This window comes from Canis aureus, chromosome 7 (genome assembly GCF_053574225.1).
Source record: "Canis aureus isolate CA01 chromosome 7, VMU_Caureus_v.1.0, whole genome shotgun sequence".
Classification (NCBI taxonomy): domain Eukaryota; kingdom Metazoa; phylum Chordata; class Mammalia; order Carnivora; family Canidae; genus Canis; species Canis aureus.
This window is the reverse complement of record NC_135617.1, coordinates 13,408,912-13,435,825: the sequence shown is the minus strand read 5'-3', so window position 1 is coordinate 13,435,825 and position 26,914 is coordinate 13,408,912. Positions and strand designations below refer to the sequence as shown.

General features: G+C 35.3%; 1 protein-coding gene across 5 annotated transcripts in view; it reads left to right on the top strand.

The window, feature by feature from the left end:
- Nucleotides 1-26,914, top strand: part of GRIK2 (glutamate ionotropic receptor kainate type subunit 2) — a 1,064,497-nt gene that overhangs the window by 236,631 nt on the left and 800,952 nt on the right. The gene's annotated exons all lie outside the window — the stretch shown is intronic.

Below are 26,914 nucleotides of genomic sequence, written 5' to 3'. Positions count from 1 at the left end.
TTGGATTAAAAATATTTGAGCAGTATTATATAGGAACCAGGAGACTGAGGTTTTATCTAGAGTTAACTGGATGATTCAGAGTTAACAGTTGAATTTCTCTATGTCTTAGTTTTTGTGGCTATAAAAAAAGAGAAAGATGGTATTTATAATTTTTATAGTCTTTTCTAGCTTTTATATTTGAAATGAATATTGTCACCCATTTCCTAAAATCTTATTTCTAAAACAAGTTTAAAATTAACATGAAAATAATCCTACAGCAAAAGAAATTAAGTAGTACACAACGGTCTAAGGAAAAATTAAAAGTCTTCCTTCTTCCCTGCTGCCACCCTTGGTCTGTGCCACACCATCAAGAATTAATGGTTTCCATTTTTTAATTCTAATGATTCCGATTTAAACAGTGTACTTGAAGCTTAATTTTTAGATCTACCAATCAACAATATTTATTCCCTTTTTAAAGATGAAGAATTTGTTCCATCGAAACTACCAGCAAATTCTTCACTTCCTTCCCACTTTTCTTTTTGTTATGTTTCATTTTGTTTTTCCAGAGGTTATCTTTATGATTTGAAGTAGCATACTCTCCCTTTATGTAACTGCTTTAGAGAATATCTTCTTATATTTTTCATTTCTCTTATTATAAACTGCTTATTAACACTGCTTTGTAGATTGAGTTTAAAAAAATTTTTTTTTTAATTTTTTTTTTTAATTTTTATTTATTTATGATAGTCACACAGAGAGAGAGAGAGAGAGAGAGGCAGAGACACAGGCAGAGGGAGAAGCAGGCTCCATGCACCGGGAGCCCGATGTGGGATTCGATCCTGGGTCTCCAGGATCGCGCCCTGGGCCAAAGGCAGGCGCCAAACCGCTGCGCCACCCAGGGATCCCTGAGTTTAAAAATTTAAAAGCTAATAAACAGTATTTATAGTAATATGATTATATAAACATTGCTCATACATGTGGCAGATAGACTCTAGAGTGGCCCCCATATTTATGTCCTGCCCTTGAGTATGAGTAAGACTTTTCTCTTGCTTTCAGCAATAGAATATGGCAAAGGTGATGGGCCGTTACTCCCATGATTACATTATGGTGTGAGTGTGTGCACGTGTATGTGTATTTCTGTGGGCTCTGGCTGACGGCCATCATAAAAATGGGAACCTCATTCTTTCAGCCACAAAAAAGTTGAGCCCTGTCAGCAAACTTGAATGAGCCTGGAAGTAGATTTTTCCCCAGTCCAACCTCCAGATGAGAATGTAGCCAGGAGGAAACCTGGATTGTAGCCTCGTGATACCTTGAGCAGGGGACCCAGTAGGGTACCCAGCTATGCCTGGACTCCTGACCATGGACATACTCATAACTGGTTATGAAGCAGTAGAAAACAAATATAAAGTAGAATTATTTTATCTGTAATGAAGGCAATGTAATTTTTTGTCACTACATTTATACTGACCATAGAAAGAACATCCAAATATTAAGGCCTGTTTCCTCCTGAATTACTTTATCTAGTTTTAGTAAGACCTTAGGGACAGTAGGGTGAATTAATCATAGTGCTCAGTTATTGACAAATTACTGTCCTTTGTTTACATGATTGTTCTTTATTGCTTCATTGCTTTTATTCCTCACTTCTCACTTCCATGCTCTCCCTACCACTGGCAACTATTCTAATATGTTAAATATGTATCTGTTTGCTTACATGTGTTCCAGAAAAACAAGAATTGCCTTTTGGAGTGTATGTATATTTTATTGCTCATAATGCATTAAATTATAGATCTCATTCATTTTCTGACTTTTTTTTAAACATTGTGTACTTAAGGTCCAACATATTGCTATGTGCAAATCAAGTTCTTTGTGTCAAAAGCCTCATAGTACTCCATTGTGAACACCTATTCTATCTAATTTATCTATTTTACAACAAGGGATAATTCTTTAGATCCCTGACATCACAAATGATGCTATTTATGGAGTTTTATTCTTTTATGAAAAGTTTATATTTATTGATTAGGTAAAAATATAACTGGGATTTTAATTGAGATTTAATGAAGATATAGATAAATCTGGGAAAATTACTATCTATATACTATTAAGATGTCCCTTATAGAACATGGAAAGACTCTATTTTATTTACATAATCTTCTGTGTTATTTATCAGGATTTTAAGTTTGTGTATTTCTTGCCTTCTTCCCTCTCTGCTGATTCTATTGAGGCTTTTTGTTTCTCCCTAGTTAAATGATGACATCCTTTACAAATAAAGGAATATTTATATTTCCTTTTTCAATCATGCATTTTTTATTCCTTTTTGTTTCTTACAGAGTTTTCTAGGATTTCTCTTGCGGTTGGATCAGTAGCAAGTTGTAGGGGTATTTCTTTTCATTCCTGATCCTTAAAGGGGAAGCATGTAGCATTTCTTTTTTAAGTATAATGCTTACTATATACTTTTAAAACAACTTTATTTAGGTATAATTGACATACAATATTTAATGTGTATAATTTGGTAAGTTTTTACACACACACACATTTATGAAATCACAATCAGGATACTATAATCAAGATAATAAACCTTTCCTTCATCAACACCCAAAGTTTTTCTTATGCCCCTTTGTAATTCTTCCCTCTCATACTTCTCTGGGTCCTCACACCCTTCCCCCAACATCCCCATATATGAGCAACCACTGATCTGATTCTTTTTACTATACATAAGTCTACATTTTCTAAAATTTCATATAAATGAAAGTATGCATTATTCACTCACATTGTTTTACTCAGCTATTTAGATTTATCCATGTTGTTGCATGTATCAATAGTTTTATTATGATTAGTTTTCCATTTTATGGATATACTATAATTTGTTTATCTATTCACATTTAGATTGTTTCCAAGTTTTTCAGTTATTATCAATATATTGCTAAGACATTTGCACACTGTACTTTAATGAACCTATGCTTTTATATCTCTTGGGGAAATGCATAGGAATAGAATGCCTGAGTCATATGATTGTTGCCTGCTAAATTTAATAAGAAACTGCCAAACCATTTCACAAAAATGTTGTCCCATTTTACATTACCACAAGCAATTGTTCTACATCCTTGTCAGGATTTGATGTTATCAGGGTTTTATTTTGTTTTGTTTTGTTTTGTTTTGTTTAATTTTAGCCATTCCTTATGTGTGTAGTGGTATCTGTGATTTTAATTTGTATTTCTCTAATGACTAATGATATTGACTATCTTTTTACATATAGATGGCTCATTTGTCATCCATATATTTTCTTTGGTCAAATGCCTGCTCAAATATTTTGTATATTTTCTTTTAGATTGTTTTCTTATTATTGGGCATTTTTAAGAGTTTTATTTATTTTTTAAGAGTTTTAAATGATATATTGTTATAAATTCTTTATCAGATGTTTGATTTTTTAGTATTTTCTTTCAGTCTGTGGTTTGTCTTTCATTCTCTTAAAAGAGTCTTTGAAAGAACAGAAGTTCTTAACTTTGATGGAGTTTAATTTATCAATTTGTTCTTTTAACATCATCCTTTTGATGTATCTAAGAAATCTTTGCCTAATTCAGCATCATAAACATTTTCTCCCATGTTTTCCTACAGAAGTTTTATAGTTTTATACTTTACATTTAGGCCTGTGATCCATTTGGATTTAACTTTTATTTATATTGAGAGGTGTGGATAGAAGTTTATCACTTTTTGTATGGATACCAATAATTTAAGGACCACTTGTTGAAAGACTATCATTTTTCTCCAAATTGTTTTGCATTTTTTTTTCAAAAATCAGTTGAGCACTTTTGTGTGTGTGTTTATTTCAGACTCTTTTTTTTTTAATTTATGATAGTCACACAGAAAGAGAGAGAGAGAGAGAGAGAGAGAAAGAGAGGCAGAGACACAGGCAGAGGGAGAAGCAGGCTCCATGCACCGGGAGCCCGACGTGGGATTCGATCCCGGGTCTCCAGGATCGCGCCCTGGGCCAAAGGCAGGCGCCAAACCGCTGCGCCACCCAAGGATCCCTCAGACTCTTTATTAATTCTAATTTCTCTATTTTTATGCTCATTCCATACTTTTGATTAATGTTGTTTTATATTGTTTCAAGTTCAAGTAATATAAATCTTCCAACTTTGTTCTTTTTTGAAGTTATTTTGACCATTCTATATCCTTTGTATTTTGTATGAATTTTAGAATTGGCATGTAAAGTTCTATAAAAAAAGGACTGCTGGGATTTTGAATGGATTGCATTTAATATACAGGCCAGTTTTTGGGAAACGGAATCTTTACCAGATTGAGGATTCTGATCCATGAACACAGTATACTTCTCATTTATGCAAGCCCTTCTTATTGTTTTCAGCAGTCCCTTGTAGTTTTCATTTATAAATTTTACATAGCTTTTTTCTAATTTTTCCTTAAGTACTTTGTTTTCTCTGATGCTATTTTAGATGGTATTGTTATTTTTAAAATTTCAGTTTCTGACGTTAGTGTACAACAGTATGATTGACTTATATGTATTGACACTGTATCCTCAATTTTCTAAAACTCACTTCTTACTCCTAGTCTCTTTCTTGTAGATTTCATAGGATTTCCTTTACAAGCCATCATATTGTAGATGAACAAATCTGAATACCACTACTCTCTGTTTCTTATCATCTCTAGCTTCCTTCTCTTAGGACCTCCAGAACAATGTTGAGCAGATGTGGTGGGAGAATGGATATCCTTGCCTTGTTCCTGATATTAGCTTACATGAAGGGGGAGAGCTGCCTGCCACAACAATATCTTCCCCAATTTCTCCTTAATCATATCTAGTGGCCAGGCCTTTATAGCAGGAGGTATTTCTGAGCCTAATCTGCCCCTCCCTTTATCATCAGCAGGAATTAAGTTTTAGGTTGAGCTCAAATGAAATTACTAAATTATAGACCGTGTTGCTGGACCTAGTTGAAAATTTTCATTTGTTTGTTTGTTTTTAGTGAGCCTGGGACAATGCTTTCCTATAGGCATAGTAAAGCTATAGTTCAGAATCCTTGTTTTTACTCACTGTTCTTTTTATCTCTCCAAAGCCTATTATGTGCATATTACCTGCATGCAGAGTGTATAAAAAAAATAAAAAGTTACTTTTGTTGTTATCACAATCCCAGCATTGGATGAGTCCTTTGGTTATTGTAGTAGATAAAACAAATTCTGTAAAGTACAGAAAACCCTGTGTACTCTAGAGAGGAGGGAAATATTTTGTTTTGTTGGTGGAGTCTTGGCTTCTTTCTATTCTTATTCTAAGTTCTTCTACCTCCAATGAGAGGTTTTCCAAGGGACAGAGGAAGGAGTCATACCCAAACCTAGAGTGGACACAGGTGAAGGGACATGAATAGTGAAGTCTGTCTGAAAGTAGAGATGTCAGGGGCTAGGTTAAGGTACTTCTGTCCATCTGGGTCCTGGCATCTGGCCTGATGTGGTGGCTTTAGTGTAGAGGCAGGCAGGAGTGCCTGGTGGAAGGCTGTGCCCTTCGCAAACTTTTATTTTCAAAATTTTATTCTGGGGAATGATTATCAGTGGGTACCCATACCATTAGGTGAAGATTTTACTGTGGGGATCAGGTAGTGACACTTCTCCAAGGGCCCATAGTTAACTGAGTACTGAAAACACAGAACTAGATCAGATTGTGTTCATGTTAAGGATCTTATAAACTTGCCGAGGTTGGCAAGGGCAGATGGGCATGGGTTGGGCAGACGTGGGTTGGGCAGACATGCAATCACATATATGCAGTACATTATAATAGGTGTTACAGATAAAACTGCATGTGGTAAAAAGTTATGGGACAAAGGAGAGGTGACTAAATGTCCTAGAGAGGACAAAATAAATCAGAAAGTTAGGGTGATGCTTGAGCTGAGTATTGAGAAGCATTTAGGGGCTTATAGGCAGCCAGGCACAACACCAATTGTGCACACTAATGACACATTGTACTTTTCTTCTGGAGCACTAACAAATTATAATTTATTAACAATTTGTTTAAAAAGGCTTTATATTGCATTTTCAATTTGAGAACTAAGCTCTTGTTCACCATGATATATATAGACTTCTGTGGCTTTATTTCCCTCTGTAGATATTTTAAAACTTTTTATTATGGAAATTTTTAAAGATATGCAAAAGTAGTAAATGTTGTTGTTTAACGAACCCTCCCATATCTCTCACCAGCCTCAATAATTTCTAATATAACTGTCACTTCATTATAACATGTAACTAATTAAATATCATTTTCTAATATTGTTTAATACCCAATCCATATTCAAATTTGCCTAATTGCTTCTAAAATGTCTTCTTCGATTTGTTTTGTTGGAAATCAGGACCAAAACAAGATCTACCCATTGCATTTTGTTATTAAGTCTAATCAGTAATTTTTAGTCTGTAATAGTCATCCTAACTTTTTTCTTTAATCTCACTCATTTGCCCTAGAGAATGTCCCATTTCCTGGATTTGACTAATTGCCTCTTTGGGATATGATTTAACTGGCTCTTCAATTTGTTTGTTTCCTGTAAACTGATTTTTGGCTTGAGTAGCTTGATTAGATGGAAGTTCTACTTTTTTTCTAATAACAATTTATAGGTCAAGGTGGATATTTTCTAATTTATCACATCCATATCATGAGGCACATATTGTCCAATTTTTCCATTATTAGTATCCCATCATAATTTGGAAGGACTTTACTGATGAGGTGGCATTTCAGTAGGGTTTTGAAAGAGTCCTGTCAAGTGGTCAAGGAGAATGGCACATCCCAGTTGGAGGGAAGAGGGAACATAAAGACAAAATCGTCATACAAGGGCATGATATAAAAACCAGCAAGTTTTGTTTTTCTGTTTAATCTCAGATTTAGGATTGGTAATGCCCTTCAATTTGAGGATTGAATTTTAACTCAATTTCATTCACCATTACTTTTAGGATAATTACTTTTGAAACTGGGCCATTCTATACTCCTGCTAAACTTAGGTTTTGCTATTTAAGTCACTCTGGTTTACCAATCAAGTTTTCTCTTTTCTTACCTAATGGAAACGGTTTATTATTTTTATCTTAAGAGATATTTTGTAGCCTGCGGTATGGTGGTCAAATCTGGACAGAGATCTTTTGATTTAATATCATGGCCTGATCATTTAATGGCACATAGATAAAACTGTTAGCAATAGAGCTTGCTAAATTTTAATAAATTAAATCATAGGTTTTCTTTTTTGAAATAATTGACTCTAGAGTAAAGAACATATATTACTGAACACAGCACACTCTAGAATCCATCAGATACATCTTAGGGATACTGTTATATCTACTTTATTGAATTTGTGAAACTGGTACTTGGTAACAATAGGACTTGATGGGAAATCTAGTTACTGGTGGTGGTAGGTGAGAATATCACTAAATTAGTGTCTTTCAGGAATGCTTCAGATTTCATCATATTGATCATCTACATTTTGGAAAGCTGAGGACTAAGGGTAGAATGTAGGTCTGTTTTAAGTAGAGGAAGTAAGTAGTTTCTTATGAGAAGGGGTTCTTCCCTGGCATATGTCCCCTTAATTTTGTTGCTGATGACTGAGATTAATAAACAATTGTCCATCACTAGAATGAAGCTACTCTACATATGGTTTCATAGTAAGCTTTACCAGCAATAGCAACTTAGTGTGTATTAGTTGGGAGGAGGTATATCCTTGAGAGGATAAGTAGGTATCAGTAGAACAGTGAGACAGGAATGGTCAAAATGAAGCAAAAGGGAATGTCAAAGGGAGATGAGACTCAAGAGTGGGAATCTGACAAAAAAGGGTTATGGTTTGGTTTGAGGTCTGCTAATCCTTGAACAACAGGAAATCATAATGGGCGTGGTCACAGCTGGTATATACATTTTTGTAACTATAGTATTTATCTGATGAAGCTGTCAGAAAGTGTTGAAAGAATGTTTCATATATCTACTTGGTTGATAATTTGTCTTGCTGAGAGTCTGTAATTAAACATAATCAATGCATGTAATGATGCATGTTTTGTATGGTATATTCCTTTGTAGTTAAAAATATTGTACAAATTCCTTCTGCCAGCAGGATAAACCAGATGAATACGGCCTCCTGGGTGATATATGGGTCCAAGGGTTCAGTTGTGGGTAGAAATAAAAGGGCTTTGTTTTTGCTTTAAGATTTTATTTATTTATTTATTTATTTATTTATTTATTTATTTATTTATGAGAAAGCCAGAGAGATCACAAAGGGAGAGGAAGAGAGAGAAGCAGACTCACTGCTGTGCAGAGAGCCCAATGTGGGGCTTGATCCCAGGCTTGATCTGAGCTGAAGGCAGATGCTTAACTGACTGGGCCATCAGATGCCCTAAAAATGACTTTGTTGATGACAGTGCTAAAGTGGATAGTTGGAGCCATAAGGGGGAGAATAGCCAAGAATAGAACTAGGAGTAAGAGGACTGTGTCAAAACAAGGTGTCAGCTAGCTTAGAGTCAGCTGTAAAGGAAAATTTGGGTCTGGAAACCCCTGTATATGCTGACTGGAGTGTGCTCCTGGGACAGGCATAGTTGCTATAAGGGGACATCATGGAAAGTAGCCTCTAGTGTGAGCAGTTATTTTTCAGGCTAGTATTCAGGGAAATCACATGCTCTTGTGTTAAACCATAAACTTAATGTGAATGTCACCTAGAGAAAACAGAAATTCATAAGGTCATTTAAACACTCAATTTAAAGTATAGCTGTGCTTTAAGTAATGACTTACCCTGGGTTCTTTTTTGAATTGGTGTTTGAGGGAATAAAAACATCCCAAACAAATAGCCACTGAATACATTTTGTGGTAGATGGGGAAGAGTTATTTCTACATATTGGGATTTGAGCCAATATTTTTATTAATTATAAACATAAAATATGACTAGAATACATTCCCAAGCCATTTCACAATCAAATGGGTGCAATGAATTTGTGAGCTGTTCAAGTAAATAAAGTAAATGTGATTCTGAATGTGCATGTTCTCTGATACAGGGGTAAAACCAAACTGCTCATAAAGAGGTCAGGAAAGAAGAGTGAGACCATGGATAGGGTCTGGATTTCCTACTCTCTAATAGAACCATATCAAAAGATAATTTAGCATTTCAAGAAAGAATTTGAGGCTTCAGCAGTAATTAAAATTAAAAAAAAAAAACCAAAGACACCTTTGACATCTTTTCACAAAGAGGTTTCTATTAGGAATCCTGTAAAGCTTGAATGATAGAGGCAGTAGATATAAGACAAGGGCTCTCTCAGGCTGCATCTGTTTCTCTACTCCTCCGTATGTGGCAGTCACTGATGGATAACATCCTCTGTGTACTCAATTCCTCGTGTTTCTCTATCGTGCTTGTTTGTGCTTCCCTCCTACTAAATAGCTGCTTGGTCATTTATTCATTCAATAAACATCTATCGCACACCTTCTATCTGCCACATGCTGTGATGGTCTGGGGATAAACATAGAAGACACAGACCTAGTTCTGCAGGAGCTCACAGCCTAGGAGGCTAGTTTATAGCACAGACCTTAGAAAGGCTACTGCTTGATGTTGCCTATTTCAGATAAAAATAGCAAATATGCTACTCCTTCTCTCTCTCTTTCTCTCCTGCCTCCCCATGATGCCAAACTTCCAATCAGCAATACTTGTATGTTTCCAAGTTCTGTCACAGACTATTTCTATTTTTATTCTGACCAAACCCTACTCAGTTCCTCCCTTCTCTTTTCCTTTCCTTCCTACTCATTAGCTCCTAAAGGTACATTTGTTTTCTTTACCAAAGCGAATGGATCACCGATCTCAAAGTTGCTCTTTTCTTCCTACCCTGTCAGACATATTTTTTATTTAACAAACATATAACATGACTTTCAAAATGCTTCCTTTATGATCCCTATTGACCAATTGTATGGACTACTTTTACCTAATTTTCTGACAAAGATATATGAACTCGTGTGATTTTACGTGATTCAAGCAAACGTTTGGCCATCACATTTAGGTGAGTTTTATAAATTTCTACTCTGGCTGCCTCGTATTAATGAAGGTTGAATTGGCAGGAAGGAAATTCATGTTCTTAGGGATTTGGTGACTTTCTGAAAAGCCAGTGTGTCAAAACTGAAAAGGAGCACACACCATAATCTCTCCACCTCTCCACAGAGGAAAACATGGTGGACGTGCAGCTACTTCCCTGAAGCAGTAGACATCTGTTCATCCTGTGTAACCTAAGTTCACTTAGGTCTATCATTTGTTGTTGGGAAGACATCACCACCTCTGTGCTGAGGCTCCAATTGATATTCTCTGGGTGATGTGTTTTCTTTTGTTGTGTTGGAAACTGCTTAATGAAAGCGTTTGTTAGTTTTCTGTTATAGCTCATGAAAAAACAACTTTAAAAAATTCATAAAGAATTTATTTTAAAAAGCAGGGGGACATAATATTTTTTTCATCAAGAGTGTGTACTGCTATGACTTCTTCATTTACTCAGGTTGTAATGACCTATGAAAAGCTCCCATTGCCTGAACATCCTGTACTCACAAACCGAGTAGTGTAAACCGAGTATCTGTAATAATGCCCTTTAGGACCTACCTTGTCCCTCTGAAGTCTTTGAACATTCTATTAATGAAGATATAATTCATCTCTGGCATATAGCTATTATTGAGTAGTTTAGTAAAAATATCTGAAAGCTTCAATTGAATCAATAAATAAAACCTCCTATATACTTATTATAAGTGAGTTATTTATAATCTGATACCCTTTCAGTCTTCCCTGTTAATGTATTGATTTTCTTCTTTTGACTATGCAACTTTTTCTCTACTTAGTAATCTAGAGGTGATGGAGCAGTATTATAAGAACTATCACTTCTTTTTATATTTTATCCTCCATAAAGATTGTGTCTTATATGCCCATGTTAGATAGAGGAGGAATTGGTAAAATATTAAGAATTCTCTTCTTTTATATACTCATACTATGCAATTTTAAGAACAACACTCCTCCCTTTTAAAACTTTTGACTTATGAGGAGAATTTTTTAAAATATATTTTACCATAACAATGTGCCATCAAAGCTTTTTTAAAGTGTGGAAATATCCAACCTTTAACAATACATTTTCAAATTACAGCTTATGAAAAGATGCTTGGTAAAGTAAAATAACTAGAAGAAAAAGACTTTCAAGTACACCTAGACCAAAATTTTAGTGGAACACGTATCTGAGAATGATGAAAGGACAAAGAACTTTAGAAAAACATTAAAACATTTTTTAAAATTTTGTTGCAACTACAAATTGAGACTGCTCATCTACTGAAATAGAATTCTTTTTTTTTTTAAGATTTTATTTATTTATTCATGATAGACACACAGAGAGAGAGGCAGAGACACAGGCAGAGAGAGAAGCAGGCTCCATGCACCGGGAGCCTGACGTGGGATTCGATCCCGGGTCTCCAGGATCGCGCCCTGGGTCAAAGGCAGGCGCTAAACCCTGCGCCACCCAGGGATCCCTGAAATAGAATTCTTAGTGGTATATTCCTTTTCATGGGAGAATATTCAGGGAAAGTAACACATACAATGTGCTTTCAATTTGTGGAGTATCTCTTGGAAGAATGACTCAAAATATTTAGTTTTAGTCAGGGTTCTCCAGAAAACAAAGCCCAAGGCAACACTTTTCATGGTAATGTCTTATTAGGAAGTATAATCCAAGGGTGGCAATCATGAGGGAAAACAGAAGGAGAGGCGGGGAAGAAGAAACATCAAATATGAATGAGGCGGCTTATTACCAAATTGACATGACTCCATAAAAACCACATGCAGTTGCTTGATCATGTGGATGAGATAAACTGTAGAGAACCACTGCAATTTGGAACAGTCTTGCAGAGGGAGGAAGGAAGAGGGATGTTAGCTCCCTCTCATCATCATCTCTTACACTTGTGGATTTTGCCACTTGACTTCTTTGGATAGCCCTTGGGAAACCCAGATCTTACATGCCACGGCAATAGCACTTCATCTGAATATGGAAGAGAGGAAGAAGCCAGAATCTTGGGTTGGGTTGGGGCCTGGAATTGTGGCAACTCCTGCCCCAGCAGGTGTAATGGGTGTGGTACAACACAGCCCTAACACTAGAGTTGTGACAAAGACAGCTGGTAGTGTTAAAAGGTGCAGTAACAACACGGCTCTCTCAGTAGCTGAGGGACCAGAAAGTAGAGAAGTTTGTGCAGATTTAGGAAGACACATAAACCACATCCAGTATAGTCCTCCCGGGGCACCATTCAGATCTATTCATACCCTCTCGTGAAACTATAATGTAGGACCTCCATTTTTGTAAGAACAAGATGCCTTCATTTTAATAGGAAATATCCAAGAAGGAAGGTATCAATCCAGTCAATCACAGATTTTCTTTAAAGATGGTAGCCAGCCACAGTGTCTGAAAAAGGTTTCAGGAGTTTAATAAGTCAAACTACAGCCTCCTTTGCTGGTACTTATCTTACAACTATAATTGATCTCATCATCTTTCTTAAGGCTTTCTTACCTTGAGTGCCCCCCCTAGAAGGGAGTCTGAGTCCTGAATTGCCTTGCCTTTACTGGGATGTTGTTATTGTTTTTCTACTGATAGTTGTCACTGAAGTGAAAGTAGTAAGTGGATTTCCAGTATTCCCTAGGTTTTAGATATGTTTCTCTCTGGCCTATTGTGTTATATTCCTAACTTCCTACAGTAGTTAGGATTAATTAAATCCCAAAATGCTATACTCCTTTTACCCTCTGCTTGTCCACTGACAGGAGAATACAAGTGGGTATGTGGTTGTAATAGCCTCAGATTCAATGGAAATCTTAACATATCCTCCAGGAAAAGTGGGAACCACCTCCACTCCCAAGTCCAGGATTCCCAGCCTGTCAATCTTATGTTTTCCATTTGAGAAAGCACAAATTTTCTCAGGGGATCCCTGGGAGAGATGGAAGAAAGAGTGTCTCTCAATCCCATCCCCACACATTCCAACTGTTAAGAAAATAGCATTATATATTGTTTAAACGCAGAGAGTGCATGTGAAGGACTGTGCCATAATCCTGAAATGTGTTTTCCCCAAGTGAATACTTGACGTAAACTTTTCATTTTTATCACACCAGGCTTCTGACAAACCTTTTGTAGTCATGAGCCATTGTCTTAACTCATATTAAAAAAAATGAGTCTCTTAGTCTGAAGACATGTTGTATGAGTACCATGTTGAAGGATCAGGCATTCTGTAAACCACTGAATGTTAGTGCTGGTGGGGGCCAGATTACACGTGTCCCCAAAAGATACTTCAACTGAGTTTAGAAGTGGATATAAGAAACCAAAGTCTTTTTGGTCTCAATAGGGCAGTGCACGGGAACTGGGGCTGCTGTGACTCTTGCTGCACTGCCATGGCATATGGAGCCCTAGACAGGGCCTCATTCTCATTCTGGGAAAGACAGAGACACTGACTGTACTTGGAGGTTAGGCAATGGTGGCAGGAGGTTCTATATAAGCACATGGCAGAGGACCCAGAAGGAAGGTAGAGCTAAGTAACCTGGGGAGGGTGGTGGGAATTTGGTTCATGTTCTAAAAACATTTTCATTATATTACAATTATAATCTTATGTAGTCATGTGAAATGGGCAGAAGTAAAGAAGATTATGTATCTTTGGTTTCAGACCCCCAAGAACAGCATGTAATTTAAGTATAATTGCCAACCAGCTGCAGAGGCAAGTTTGTCCACCTTCTCCTCACCTTCAGTTCCCAAGAATGGTGGTATGGTTTGCAGGTACAGTGGGAACTGCATATGTGTAGGTGTTAGGATCCTGGGTTCTAGTTTAAAACCTGTCCCTGGTTAGCTGTGTAACTTTAGACACCATTGTTTGTTTGTTTATAATCCTTTCTCACAGCAGAATTCTTACCTAGAATGAGGGGTAACTCTGTCTTTTTCAGTTCCAAATCTTATGAGCTGTTACTGAAATCATATTATACTGGCAAAATATTCAGGCTCATTTCTGCAAACTGAAGAAACTGGTAGAAGGTGGAAAAGGCATTTGATGGGAGAGTACAGACTAGGGCTTACGAGCAGAAAGATATAGAAACATATTAAGGGCAGATACAGAGAACATTTAAAAAAAATATCTTGTGGGTTGACTAGTATTCAAATAAACACTGACACGATACTGATAAATATGGTCATATACAAAGAGCAAGAGTTAAAAGAAACAAAAAACTAGGTTCAACTTAATGTCTTCTCTTTTCAATACCACTCATTCTCACTCTCTTTCAATTAACTGTGTTAAGGCATTTATTCTGAAATGTCATTTTTTTTTTCTGTGCTGAAGTGTTTGGGGTCATCTGCAGTGGGCACCTCTGCCACTGTTTGGCAGTTGAGTGCCTTGGCCTACAATCCCTGCAGCCTTTCTCCCCGAACTGCTGCCTCATTATGAAGGAAGCTGTCACTTCAACCCTTAGGTTCTGTTCTTTAAGAGAGCCATTGATGGGACATCATAGGTTTGGCTCATTGCTCATTACATATTTATGTTGAGGGGAGTTTTCAAATTACCCTTTAGCTTCTCATTATCATTTAATATTCCCTACTTCCCAGTTAGAAAAGTCAGGCAAGAAAGAGGTAGAAAAGTTATGCAGGGACTTTCTCATCTCTTTCTTTTGCTAAAACTCTTTGGATTCCTCTTCCAAGCAAGGAGAGTTAACAGGAATGATAAAATAACTAGCCTAACATGTTAGAGGCATTCTTTCCTCACTTTGTTTTTACTGTTTAGGCTTATAAATTTACCAGCTTCTTGGTGAAATAGATCCTTTAGCATTAAATCAGACTATTGCTCTTGGTAAATTCTAAGTTTTTTTTTATTTTTTTATTTTTAGCATCTTATAGCCATTCTTAGAACTCTCAGCACTTATCACCATTGGTTTCTTTCCAATCATCCACTGGTTTTTTTGTTGTTGTTTTGTTTTTTGTTTTTTGTTTGTTTGTTTGTTTTAGTTAAGTAAGCATATTTTCTTAAGTTCCTTCTTGTTCTTTGTTCCTTTTTCATTGAAGCTTATTTTTTGAAGATTTTTAATTTATTGATTCATGAGAGACACAGCGAGGGAGAGACAGAGAGGCAGAGACACAGGCAGAGGGAGAAGCAGGCTTCATGCAGGAAGCCCGACATGGGACTCAATCCTGGGTCCCCAGGATCAGGCCCTGGGCTGAAGGCAGCTCTAAACCACTGAGCCACCAGGGCTACCCTGAAGCTTTTTTTTTTTTTAAGATTTGTTTATTTATTTGGAAGAGAGAGAGACAGAGTGAGCAGAGGGAAAAGGAAACAAGTAGATCCCCCTGCTGAGCAGGGAGCCTGGCATGGGGCTTGATCTCAGAACTCTGAGATCATGACCTGAACCAAAAGCAAGAGTTGGACACTTAACCAATTGAGCAACCCAGGTACCTCATCATTGAAGCTTATTTTTGATTTATGGGCACAAATTCCTCTGATGATAATAATTATACACACACATACATACACACTTATGATTTTACTAAAATGTCCCTGTTTCTAACAGGGCCTTTGATTTTTTATGGTGGACCCTGTGATGTACTGCCCAGATACCCCTCAAGGAAAAGCTTATTACCCTGATTGTGGGGTGTTGTCAGCAGACAGCCTTTCAGCTGTCAGACCTTGTGATGTTCAGGTTTTAAATTACAGTGAGATTATTTTCTCTGAGATGTACTCATTGTAAATATTGGTTTTTAAAACCTTCTGAGTCAGTGTTCCTCTTTGTGATTTTATAATTTTGTTTGCAGTGAATTTCCAGAATGCTAGTACTGCTGTATCTATTACTACCAGCTAACACTTATTAATCAATCATGTGCTGGAGGCTGTTCAGAGGACTTTGTATGCATCAACTAATTTAATCTACGTAGCCACCCTACCAAGTATATACTATTCAGTATCGCCAGCTTTGTAGATAAGGATATGAGGGCTTCGATTAGGGTACTTGCTCTAAATTACAGAGTAATATGTAGTGAGGAGTGGAATCCACCCCTAGAGGGCTGACTTTAAGCACACATTTTTAACCATTTCATAGTCTGCCTCTTGATACTAAGGGACAGAATTATATTTCAAAAAAAGTTTTGGTTGTTTTTTGGGGGACAGAATTGTATCCTATTTTGGTTTATCTGTGATTGTGATTTACTTTATTAGTAATGAAAAATAAGAACTGATTAAACAGGACATAGAAAACAACAGCTACATAATTATAGGAATACCCCGAAAATTGGCTGTATTTAGAAACGATAAGCACTGGAAAAACGGTGTTTAAAATTTGACTTTTATCTGTAAGTAGCTGCAAAGTTTTTGTTGCTGTGTGTGTGTGTGTGTGTGTGTGTGTGTTTTAAAGACTAGAAGTACCAAATTTTCACTACTCTTATGACTTTTTAAAATAGGTATATATATGGAATCAGTCTTGTTAAAACAAATAAAAAGAACACTATAAACAATTTTAAGTACTTTATATTTCAAAGGTATTAGGTTCAAATCTGAAACTGATATGGCATTTTTATTAAAAAATGTCTCAATGCTTTGTTTTCACGATCAAGTGGATGACTAAGTTTTCAAGATTTATTTTCATCAAAGGTTCTTGCTATTTAAGGCAAATATTTTCTTTTAAATTAAAGAGTGCTTTCAGTAGAAGAGATTTTGATTGCTTTGTCCCTATATGTCCTTTTTTAAACATAATTTTGAATAGCAGATGGTTAGATTAAGACAACATAGGGTTTAGTTCGTTTCTTTGTCATTACTCATAGCTTGAAATTTAGAAAACCTGAATTTAGGAAAGGAAGGAAGATAATCAGTTTATAGTAAATTTTATCTCACATTTCCCCCTCCATATGAGTGGGATTAATCATGTCTTTATAGTGTGGAGATACATTTTATATCTATTCTAGGCATATGAAATGTTTTGGATCAGGTTGTTGGCGTGCCCTCAAACTCTTGCATACTTTCCAAGCTGCTTTGACTTCAGAGGAGCTCAATAAGCTCTAATTTTTAAAAATGGAAATGAGGCAATGGTTTAAAAAATTTTAAATTTTCTTTGGCTTTGTCAGTTAGTGATACTAATTTCAAAACCACTCTCTGAAAAGAGATTTTCTTGGTGGCATAAAGTATTGAAAGGAAAAAGCAGATACTGTTACTTTCATTTAATATCACTGCAATGTACACAACATGCATTGAGATCTGTTATTATCCATTGTTTTCATAATGCATAGAGGAAACAAAGTAAATATCATCTTTTAATGGCATCCATAAAATCTCCCCTCGTCTCTGAATCCCTTTTCAAATTAAGAAACAAAGGTGACAAATTCATTATTTAAAAAAAAATGATATAAGTGACCTATATCATTGTGGAAGTTTCAGATATATCAACTATTGATTAGATACACTTATATACTGAAATGTTTACCACTATAGCAATAGTTCACATCTCTATCACATCACAGAATTATCATATCTTTTTTTTTTTTTGTGGTGAAACAATTAGGAATGATTCTTTTAGCAATTTGAAGTTTATAATACAGTATTATTGGCTGTAATCACTATGCATTAGATCTCCAGAACTTATTTATCAACTACTTGCAAGTTTGTACCCTCCAATAAGATCTCCCCATCCCAAAAAAAAAAAAAAAAAAAATCTCCCCATCCCCACTTCCTCCCAGCCCCTGGCAACCACCATTTTGTTCTGTTTTTATGAGTTGGATTTCTTTAGATACCATATATAAGCGATGTCATATAATACTTGTCTTTCTCTGACTTAATCTCACAAATATAATGCCTTTAGAGCCTATCGCATTAGTTGGTTTCATCCTTCTTTCAGATCATCAGGACAATAATGTAGGGGTCATCTTGATGCTGGTTCTTTTTTTTACAACCCATGTCCAATCTCATATTACATCCACCATTTTAAGCTTCAAAATATATCTAGTTCTGACCATGGGCAATATGTATCTCTGTGACCTTAGACTGGACCTTAGACTAGAGCACTGCAATTGCCTCCTAACTGGTATTCCTGTTTTACCACGTATTCTTCCAACCTCAGTCAGAATGATTGTTTCAAATCCATACCATATCCCTTTACTCTGAAACTCAAAATATTCCCAGGTGATCACACTTAGTAGATTCTGCAAGGTCAAATAGGATCTTGTCCTTGCCTTCCTCTCAAAGTTATCTCTTTTATCTACTCCCCTCAAATATATCCTTTCTGCCATGCTGGTGGTCTTGTTCCTTGATCACACCAAATTCGTTTCTGCTTCACAGACTTTACACTTGTTTCCTGGGCCGGATATATTTTTACTTCAGATTTTTGCATGGTTCACTTCTCATTCTTCCAAGGTTACTGTTCCAATATCATCTCCTCTGAGAGATCTTGAGTAACCCATTCTGAAGCAAGAAAACTTTGCTTTATTGTTCTCCATTTCCTTTTTATTGAAACTGATTCTCAATTTATGGGCACAAATTCCTCTGAGGTTAATAATTAGATTTTTTCAGTGTATATTTCTTCTTTAATTGAAATGTCCTTGTTTCTAACAGGATTTTTGAGTCTTCATTGTTGATACTGTGATGTGCTTCTCTGATTTCCATCAAGGAAGAGCCTGTTACCCTAATTGTGAGAATGTTGTCAGCAGGCAGCTTTTCAGTTGTCATCCCCATCAGTTGCAGAGCCCCATTCCACAAGATCATGCCTCTCCCCAGGATTACCCATATCTCATGAGTATTTAATGTGGCCCAACCTGGAACAACTAGAGACCCTCCTTAGGATTAGCTGAGTATCTCATTAGCCTTACATCACAACTCAACTCTAATTTTGCCATTTATTCCCCTTTCTTCTATAGGGATAAATCTTAGGGACACACCTTAATAATATGACACCTATTACCTCTGTCTCAGAGTCTGATTCTCAGGGAATCCAACCTGTAACATCCTACTTATTTATTTTGCATTTTCTTTCAACCTATTAAATTCCCTCAAATATCTGGTAATACTTAGTTTTTGGTTTGTATCTCAGAATGACTCTTTGGTTTAATTAGAGAGCAATTGATCAGTGATTTCTTGGAGCACAGTATATCTGGAAGAAATTATCCCAACCTCAGAATAAGTAGGCAAAGGATGTCTGCAGGCTTGTATTTCATATGAGAAAATTCAATGCATGAAAAAAAGACCAACTTACAGAATAAAATTAATGAAGATGGAAAGTGAGCGTCTATTTTTGTTTTGTTTTTATTTAGACATATAAGTGAAATTATATGGTATTTGTCTTTCTCTGACTTACTTCACTTAGTATAATACCCTCCATGTTGTCAAAATGGCAAGATCTCATTCTTTTTTATGGCTAAGTAATACTCCATGCACACACAAAATTGGAATTGTAAATAATGCTGCAATAAACATAGTTGTGCATATATCTTTTCAAATTAGTGTTTTTGTTTTCTTTGGTTAAATACCTGCTAGGGTAATTACTGGATCATATGATATTTCTATATTTTTTTGCAAAAACTGCATAGTGTCTTCCACAGTGATTGTGCAATTTGTATTCCCACCAAGAGCACACAGGGGTCCCTTTTCTCTATATTCTAGCCAATACTCACTATTTCTTGTCCCTTTGATATTAGCCATTGCAGTTTTGATTTGCATATCTCTGATGATTAGTGATGAATATATTTTCATGTGTCTGTTGGCTGTCTTCTTAGAAAAATGTCTCTTGAGGTCCTCTGCCCATCTTTTTAATTAGACTGTTTGTGTTTTTAATGCCAAGTTGTATAAGTTCTTTATATATTTTGGATATTAAACCCCTATTGAATATATTACTTTAAGTGTCTTCTTCTATTCCGTAGATTGGTTTTTTGTTTTGTTGATAATTCCCTTAGCTGTGAAAACCTTTTTATTTTGGTTTAGTCCTAATAGTTTATTTTTGCTTTTGTTTCCCTTGCCTGAGGAGATATACCCATAAATATGTTGCTAATGCCAATGTCCAAGAAATTCTGCCTATGTTGTCTTTTAGGAGTTTTATGGTTTCCAGTCTAACATTTAAATCTTTAACCCATTTTGAATTTAAATGTATTTGAGTGCATGGGTTAAGAAGGCAGTCTGGTTTCATTCTTTTCCATATGGTTGTCCAGTTTTCCCAAAATTATTTATTGAAAAGTTGGCATTTTCCCCATTGTATATGCCTCCTTTGTTGTAGATTAATTGACCAGATACGGCTGGGTTTATTTCTGAGCTCTCTATCCTGTTCCACTGATCTGTGTGTCTGTTTTTGTATCACTACCACACTTTTTTTTATTACTATAGCTTTGTAGTATATCTTGGAATCTGGATTGTGATACCTTTAGCTTTTGTTCTTTTTCAAGATTGCTTTATTTGAGATCTTTTGTGGTTTCATATAATTTTTAGGATTATTTGTTCTAGTTCTGCAAAAAATGCTATTGGTATTTTGATAGAGATTGCATGCATATGTATATTGCTTTGGATAGTATGCACATTTTAATGATATTAATTCTTACAGTCCATGAGCATGGTGTATTTTTCCATTTGTCTGGGTCATTTTCCATTTCTTTCATCAATGTACTTTAGTTCAGAGTGTAGTCTTTTACCTCCTCCAGAGTGTAGGTATTTTATTCATTTTAGTGCATTTGGGAATGAGATTATTTTCTCAATTTCTCTTTCTGCTATTCTGTTATTAGGATAAAAAAGCAACAGATTACTGTATATTAATTTTGTATCCTGCAACTTTACTGAATTTACTTATCATTTCTAACAGGTTTTTTTGGTGGAGTCTTTAGGGTTGTTTCTATATATATTATCATGTTATCTGCAATAATGACAGTTTTACTTCTTCCTTACTAATTTGGATGCATTTTATCTTTTCTGATTGCTGCAAGTAAGACTTTCAGTATTATGATAAATGAAAGTGATGAATCTACATCTTGTTCTCTTCTTGATTTTAGGAGAAAAGCTTTCAGTTTTTCACTGTTGAGTATAATGTTAACTGTGGGTTTCTCATATATGTCCTTTACGCTCCCTCTAAACTTACTTTGTTGAGAGCGAACAAAGTATCATGAATGGATGTTGTATTTTGTCAAATGCTTTCTCTATATCTATTGAGATTATTTTATGATTTTTATGCTTTCTCTTGTTAATGTGATATATCCTGATGTTTTACTGGCAAATATTGTACCACCCTTACATCTATGAAGTTAATTCCACTTGAGTGTGAATGATTTTTTTAATGCACTGTTGAATTTGGTTTGCTAATATTCTGTTGAGGATTTTTGCATCAAGATTCATCAGAGATACTGGCCTGTAGTTTTTTTCTCTTTTTTTTCTGGTGTCTTTGTCTGTTTTTGGTATCAGGATAATGCTGGCCCCCTAGAATGAATGTGGATGTTTTCCTTCCTCTTGTAGTTTTTGGGATAGTTTGAGAAGAATAAATATTAATTCTTCTTTAAATATTTGGTAGAATTTACCTTTGAAACCATCTGGTCTTGGACTTTTGTTTGTTGGGAATTTTTTGATACAGACTTAACTTTATTACTAATAATTGGTCTGTTCAAATTTTCTATTTCTTCCTGATTCACTGTTGGAAGATTTTATGTTTCTAAGAATTTATTTCTTCTAGGTTGTCCCTCTAGGTTGCCCACTTTGTTGGCATAGATTTTTTATAATATTCTTATAATTTGATGTATTTCTGTGGCATCAGTTGTTATTTTGCCTCCTTATTCTGATTTTGGTTATTTAAATTCTTTTTTTTCTTGATGAGTGGGGCTAAAGTTTTGTCAATTTTGTTTATCTTTTCAAATAACTAGTTCTTGATATTATTGGGTTTTTTATTGCTTTTGTAGTCTCTATTTTATTTATTTCCACTCTAATCTTTATTATTTCCTTCCTTCTATTAGCTTCAAGTTCTTTTGTTTTTTTATAATAAATTTATTTTTTATTGGTGTTCAATTTGCCAACATACAGAATAACACCCAGTGCTCATCCTATCAAGTGCCCCCCTCAGTGCCCGTCGCCCATTCACGCCCATTCACCCCCATCCCCCGCCCTCCTCCCTTCCACTACCCCTAGTTCATTTCCCAGAGTTAGGAGTCTTTATGTTCTGTCTCCCTTTCTGATATTTCCCACACATTTCTTCCCCCTTCCCTTATATTCCCTTTCACTACTATTTATATTCCCCAAATGAATGAGAACATATAATGTTTGTCCTTCTCCGATTGACTTACTTCACTCAGCATAATACCCTCCAGTTCCATCCACATTGAAGCAAATGGTGGTATTTGTCATTTCTAATGGCTGAGTAATATTCCATTGTATACATAGACCACATCTTCTTTATCCATTCATCTTTCGATGGACACCGAGACTCCTTCCACAGTTTGGCTATTGTGGACATTCTTTTTCTAGCTCATTTATATGTAAGATTAGGCTGTTTATTTGTGATTTCTCTCATTTTTTGAGATATGCCTGTATTGTTATGAACTTCTCTCTTAGAACTGCCTTTGCTGTGTCCCAAAGATTTGGAACCATTGTTTTTTCATTTGTTTCCATGTTTTTTTGTTTTTTTTTTATTTCCTCTTTGATTTCTTCTTTGACCTATTGGTTGCTTAATAGCATGTTGTTTAGCTACCATGTGGAGGGTTTTTTTCCAGTATTTTTTCTTTTAATTCATTTCTAGTTTCTTGCCCTTGCAGTCAGAAAAGTTTTGAAGACTTTAAACCCAGAATTTTATATCGGGCTAAGTTATCAATAGTATATAAAGGTGAAATTTAAAAATCTGGACACAATAATACTTGGAACATTTACTATCCATATATTCTATGTGTAAAATATCATTCTCAGAGAATACTTCTGTAAAATTACCAAAACAACTAATAAATACAAGAAGGAGGAAACAATATACAATAAATAATGTAGCTGAATTTCCCTAAGAAAAGTGAAGAAATCCAGAAAAAAAATTAAAAGATAATCAAGAAGAATTAGATGCACAGCTATTTTTCTTTTAAGGGGAAGAGAATTATAGTTATTTCACATTAGGTTCAGTTACACTACTTACTATTATCATAAATGGGGGCAGTTAATAGACAATGTCTGATGGTAAATCAAGAATTTGAATTTAAATTTGAATTTAAATCAGTATAATATTTAAATTTGAAAGGCAAACCATTTTATGAATTATATATAAATTGACAAACTATGTAAAATAAGTTGCTATATTATTTAGAATTATAATAGCAGTCCCAAAAGACGAAAACCAAACAACATAAAGTGGTTGTCTTTGGGACCCAGAAGTCAAGAGGGAAGGGAAAGGGAGATGTTTCTTATGTTTCTTTTGTATGGCTATTTTTAAATAATATACAGAAAACTATTTACATCATATGTAAGCTAGTCTAAAAACATACATATAAACAGTGAATGAAGTAAATTGTAATAATCTGTATATTATAATTCAGCAATCAGTTAAAAAATGTGTAATGGACAGTGACAAAACAACTACAAGTCTGAAGCCCATTGTATGAAACATTGTGTTTATTGGACTTAATGTAAAAACATAGGAACTGATCAAAGTAGCCTTTTGAAAATATTTATATTTATTATAGAATTATTTAACACAACAAAGATTACTCAATATAAAATAATCTAATTTATATAAATTAAACCTCCCTTCCTACACTTTATTTTTTTTTAAGAGGTGGGTAGATAGTATGGGAAGAAGGCCACAGTTCCTGTCTTATGCAAGGAATAAGATGCTGGGACAGAGATTCACATGCAAGTGATGTATTGACATCTGTGCTTTGGGGAATAATGCCTGTAAGGGAGGGAGGAAAGGTAAATTGGTGGGGGAAAGGTGAACTGCCATGTAGTTGCAATACTCAGTTGACCCCATGGGGAATCTCTGGGGAGTGGCATGGATCTTTAGAGTTGTCCTGACTCTAGCTAAGGGTACTGGGCTTTTGTACCCCATTTTGACCAGTCACTGGGTATAGGTTGTCCCCAAGGAGGGCATAAACTTGGGTGAAGCAACTCTCTTTGATTGAAGGCAACGCCTGTAGCAGGATTCAGCTGTGAACTATTGTTGGTGAACACTCCTGGCAACTGGGAAAATAGTTGCCTTTGTCCTTAATGGGGAATCTGGATGGGATACCATAACATCCTCTAGATTACATAAATATTTGTGTAGCATCTGTTAGTAACTCCTTAGGCCCCCTGTAGTGTCTCCCCTGGGTAGCTGACAAGATTATCACTGTGGATAACATGCTGTACTGGGATCCCTTGTCAACTTAAGGCCCAGAGCCTGTATCTAGAGACTTTATCTTCTAGCCTTAGGAGAGTGGGGGTAACAGGCAGTTCTGCAGAGGTAGCAAGTGTTATGAGAAGTGAAAACTGAAGATTTTTTAACAAACTTGAAAATCTTCGTTCTAGATATGAATATCTAGGACATTAGATTCTGCTATAAACTTCCAGTTAACTTGAGATTTTATGATAAAGTGCTGATAAGGTGCTGTGGCCAGAACATAGCTTCAGTCCATATGAATAAATACTCCACAGTAGGTAAATCATATGAAACTATGGGAGTACATACATATGCCTAATTATAAGGAAAAACTTTTTGCTCACCAAAATTATCCCTCAAATAGACATAGTTAATTTATATTTGAGATCTTTTAAAATCTCTCCAATTACAGGATATTCTCTCCACTATTCTTTTTAAACCAAGGAAATACTGTTTGGGAGAAGATATTAGCTTGAAGCAATTTAAATCAATGTCATTTGTGCTTCTTGTCAATATCACCTGCTGTAATCAATAAAAAGATTTCACAGAAATTTAGTGTAGATTTGATTATTTATCAAGTGCATATTCCTTCACAAACAAAAGTGTTAAGAACTGTTTATAAACATTTTTAAATAGCAATTTTAAAAACAATGTAGTAAATGATTATGTCGTGGAAAATGAAATACCTACTTTTAAATTTCAGGGTACATCAAAAGCACCTAGATGGCTTGTTAAAATAGATTACTTGGCTCCAACCTTAAGGTCTCAGATTCATAGGTCAGACATGAGACTTGACATTTTTCATTTTTAATAAATCTCCAGGTGAGACTTCATACTTTGATAATCACTGATCTATTGGACAAATGCAAATAGCCCTCATAAAAAATCATTGTTCTCGTATTCTGTGAATGGGATCCTAAGGCTTTGAATAAGTTTGCAGTAATGGCATCACAAACAACTAGATGAAGTAGAAAATGAAGGGCTTTAGAAAATTATGTTAGAAGATTCCAAAAATGGTTCTAATTTTTTAAATGATTTCCAACATTGATGTGAAGAGTTTTAACAAATTTTTTTTTCATGAAATTGGGGAGTAGATAATATTTTAAAAAAACAACACATGTATCATTCTAAAACTAATTCAATATTGTAAATATACATTGAATATTTTATCTATATCTCTAAATGTTTGAACATAAAATTCATTTGTATTTTATACCAAATATTGGATCTTCTCATGGGGCAGATGAAGATTTGCCTTATATTTGGGCCAAACTCCTATTTGACCATGCACATGTACACCTCATATTGTGGAGTTAAATAAGTCAAAACAAAACAAGGGGGATAGGTTCATATATTTTGTAATAATAAAACCACATTTTTTTTTATGTTTGAGTGCACAGAAATGTGCTAGCTTAAAACAAGGATACAATTCTGAAAAAAATATATCCAAATTTTGAGACAGGGACAGACATAAGGGAAGGACTTTCTACATGATTTCATACTTTCTATATCATTTAATGGAATATTCTGTGATAAGTTATATTACTTTTATAATTTAAGGAAGGCAGTTTTAATGTAGCAATCAAGATTTATTTAAATAAAGGTGAATGGAACATATTTCTAAAACTAAAAGCATTCAAATTATAGATTCTTCTCAGCATTGAGATATAAAAGGACAGAAGAGAAATGAGGAAGTGAGAGACTTCGCTTCAAGAGTGGGAACCATATCTTCAGCAAAGCTAGAAAACATATCTCCATGGCATCTGAGTAGAATATGTAGTAGAATATGTGCCTGCCTGGGAGTGAAGGGAGTTCAAGAAAATTCATTGATGGGACACCGGGGTGGCTCAGCGGTTTAGCATCTGCCTTCTCCAGCCCAGGACATGATCCTGGAGTCCCTGGAGAGAGAAAAGAGAGGGCACAGTGGGAGAGGGAAAGGAAGAGAAGCAGACTCCCTGCTGAGCAGGGAGCCTGATGTGGGGCTCAATCCCAAGACCCTGAGTTCACTACTGAAGGCAGATACTTAACTGATTGAGCCACCCAGGCACCCCAGGAATCTCTATTAATTTGGCTTCAGACTGTCCAGAAACATAAGTATCCTCTGTAATTTCCCCTTTAGGGAATATGCACTGTAATAAATCATGAACGTGTTCTTTAGATCATTTTATATATTTTTATTTTGTCTAATTTTGATAAATTTCAGAAATAATTTGTGATTTGGTTTGATTTCTATAGCTCTTATTGGTCTGGGTTGTATGAAAAAATCATCTTCTATCCTATATTTTAGTTCTTTTTAAATTTTATTTATTTTTTTATTTATTCATGAGAGATACAGAGAGAGGCAGAGACATAGGCAGAGGGAGAAGCAGACTCCTCACAGGGAGCCGGATGCAGAACTCGATCCCAGGACCCAGGATCATGCCCTGAGCCAAAGGCAGACACTCAACCAATGAGCCACCCAGGTGTCCCCTTTATTTTTAGATCTTATTCTTTTAATTTATGTTAGTGATTTTTAAGAATATATTTATCTATTTCTTAAAGCTCTTTCAAATTATTTCAGGAAGTAGCTAGAGTACATATAATAATGATAAGTATTAGTTCTGGTAGCCATGGGTGAGAATCAGATCACAAACATTTTGAATTTT